General features: G+C 39.2%; 1 pseudogene; it reads left to right on the forward strand.

Annotated features, from left to right (window-relative positions):
* Positions 1-3,201, forward strand: LOC123838540 (calmodulin-1-like; annotated as a pseudogene).
* Positions 3,202-3,459: the final 258 nt, after the last annotated feature.

Here is a 3,459-nt window from a genome sequence, read left to right on the forward strand (position 1 = left end):
ATGGTGGGTAAGAGCATAAACTCTGGACCTTGCAGACAGGGGATAAAACTCAGGTGTATCATGTGTGAACTTTGTGACCTTGGACAGGTGACTAAACTGGCTTGCCTCATCTGTAAAAGGTAAGAGTCCCCACCTTGAAGAATTCCTGTGAGGATTTAAGTCGATTAATGAAAATAATTGTGATTATTATTACCACATAATTCTGTACAGAGTTTACTTGGTTATGATTATACTGACCATCAATACTGACCATTTTTTTAAAAGACTTTATTCATTTGAGAGAGAGAGAGAGCATGCGTGGGGGCAGGGGAGGCACAGAGGGAGAGGGAGAAGCAGGCTCCCCACTGAGCAGGATCATGACCTGGTGGAAGGCAGACACTTAACCAACTGAGCCACCCAGACATGACCGCTTCTGATGCCAAGTGGGTCTATTCTTCTTGTCTCATGAATGATATCAGCTCAGATGGTGCCTTAGGCTGTGTTAACACTGCTCAGAGACCATGAAGAGATCACCCTGGTTGCTGGGAAAAGGAAAGGACACGGCACTAAAATTCATTTAGCACATATGATACAATGATAATTGTCTGTTTATATTTGGATTAGAAACTTAAAAAAAGGGGGGAAACTTTTGATCCTCTCAAAAATCTTATAGGAATTAAAATTTAAAAATATTTTATAAAGAAACTTAAAGTACAAAGTACCTAATTCATTTTTTGAGATGTAAATTTCATTCAGAAAATATATTTGAAGAATTATTCAATTGAATGAACTAATAAAAATTTAATATTATTCAAATAACTTCCAAGTAATTCATGCTTTAGAACCAAGATTTTATTTCTGTTACTTGTTTATCTTTTTGTTTTATTCAAGATTAGTATAAGGAAAAAAGGTCATTTAAAATTATACAAGGATCATGTTAATCCTTGATATTCTTTTAACAATTATATCATTCTGAAACCTGTTGTTCAGACTAAATGCACCAGTTCTCAGGGAGTAATCATAAAAATAAAGTTACCATTTTGATCTTCCTAGAAGGTCAAATTTACTTAAAGCGACACTCATGGTCTCGTGCTCATCATTAACTCATCTAAGCACATTTTCAAAGTTTGACAGCAGGGTTCCAGAACTTAATTATAATCCCTAGAAATAAAGAATGAAGGGGCATTTACAGATCATCTACTTTTTTCTTCACCGAAAAGCAGAGAAAGGAAAAGTGGCTTCCAGTTAAGTAAAAATAACTAGATTGAATGTGCAGTGACCTAGCTTCTAAGGCCCAGTTCTGTCATTATTTAATTTCCAAGAATGATGTGTGAAAACTATTTAGTTGTGAAAATTTAAAAGAATAGTAATACTACTACGAATAAGAAAAAATAAAAGTGTATTCCTTTGAAGTTATTAAAGAATAAATGAATACATGTGATAGAAGTCTAACTTTTGTTAAAATGAAGTTCAGTGGTATTGTTAGGATTTCCAAAGAATCCTACCTTCTAGTTCTCAAGAATATCCCCAGTGGGATCATGCATTAACTTCTTTTGCATAATATGACTCCCAAGTGTAATGGGAGGGAACGCGCCAAGAAGAATGGGTCTGGTGGCCAAAGAAGCACTTCCTTGGTACTCAGCAACAATGAACAAAACAAAGAGCAACAAAAGCCTCCCTTCTACCCAATAATGCAAAGGATTGGGAAGAAATCTCTACTTGGCTGGTAATGTCATATGATAGTTGCAATTAGAACAGCACAAGCAGAAATGAGAAAGAGAAAACAATGGGAAAGAAAAAAATACAGAATATAAGAGAAAACATGAGTGCTACCATACAGCAAAAATCATGCTCCTTAGTCCAATGCCCCACACTACACACAATGGAATCTCAAGCTGTATGTACACAGCATGGCATAATGACTTAAGAAAAGAAAATTTATTTGGAGAATAGTTCCACGGAGAAAAGCTTACATACAAAAAATAATATTAACTTGTCTGACATCACTTATTTTTCAGGGTTTCTATACAGCTGAGGGTTTAGCTTTCTCTTTCAGTGACATAACATAAATTGTTGCACTTATTATTATGATTCGATTTTTACTCATTTATGAATGTTAGAACCATTTTTAAAAGCTGGATTGTTTCCTTATCGGTATACTGTTTAGCCTCAAAATGTAGTAGGAAGTAAAAAAAAAAAAAGTAGTGTGAAGTAAGTCCTCAATAATTCCTTGTTGATTTTATCTTCACTAATTCATATGATGAAATTATATTTACTCCTATTTATACTAAACCTTTAACTCCTTCACGCACACTCTAATTGCATTAAATATTGATGTTAAGGGCAATTTAAAACATACATTATTAAACATAAAACACATTGCGCACATCTATTGAACTGTTAAAAATGATTAGATCTGTGCCATTTTTGTAACATTATGCATGAATGTATCTGCCTTCTAAACATCACCACTAACTTAAGTAATGAAATGTACTGATAGATCCCCAACTTCAGTGAACTGGTATTAAAATGCGTTGCCGGGCCGTGGTGCTGGGAGCCTCGCGGGCGCGGCGCCGTTACTCGCGGCCCGGAGCGCACATCGCGCCTTCGCAGTAGCAGCGGCGGCAGCAGCGGGGGCGCCCCCGCCGTCACGGCCCCTGCGCTGGTGCAGCCGCCCTCGCTGCCTCTGCTCTTCTTCCCTTCGCCCGCACCACGGCTGATCAGTTGACCCAAGAACAGACTGCTGAGTTCAAGGAAGCTTTCTCCGCATCTGACAAAGCTGGCGATGGCACCACCACGACAAAGGAACTTGGAACCGTCGTGAGGTCACTGGGTCAGAACCCAGCAGAAGCCGAGGTGCAGGATGTGATCAACGAGGTGGCTGCTGACGGAAATGGCACCATCGACGTCCCAGAAGTTTGACTCTGATGGCTAGAAAAATGAACGACACAGACCGTGAAGAAGAAATCCGCGAGGCATTCCGAGTCTTCCACAAGGAGGGCGATGGTTACGCCCGCGCGGCGGAGCGACGTCACGTCGTGACCCACTCGGGAGAAAAACTAACCGAGGGAGAAGTAGGTGAAACGATCAGAGAAGCAGTGACTGATGGAGATGGGCAAGTCAACTATGAAGAATTCGTACAGATGATGACTGCAAAAGGAAGGCTTACTTTCCACTCCTTTCCCCCCTTCTAGAAGAATCCAGTGGAATCTTTTATTTACCTCTTGCCAAAAAAAAAAAAGTTCATTTACTTAATCTGTTTCTATATAGCAAAACGGAATGTCAAAAGCACCTTCTGTCCACACACACAAAATCTGCATGTGTTGGTTGGTGGTCCTGTCCCCTAAAGATCAAGCTACACATCAGTTTCACGATATAAATACTTGTACTACCTTAATGATAAGGAAGCACCTAATGGACTCCTTGCTGTTCCATTTGCTCATTATTAATACACTGTTTGGACTGGCCAGTTTTTCATGC

Source organism: Mirounga angustirostris, unplaced genomic scaffold (assembly GCF_029215605.1).
Source record: "Mirounga angustirostris isolate CCGP_5_RB_7025 unplaced genomic scaffold, mMirAng1.0.hap1 SCAF_3, whole genome shotgun sequence".
In the NCBI taxonomy this organism is placed as follows: Eukaryota; Metazoa; Chordata; class Mammalia; order Carnivora; family Phocidae; genus Mirounga; species Mirounga angustirostris.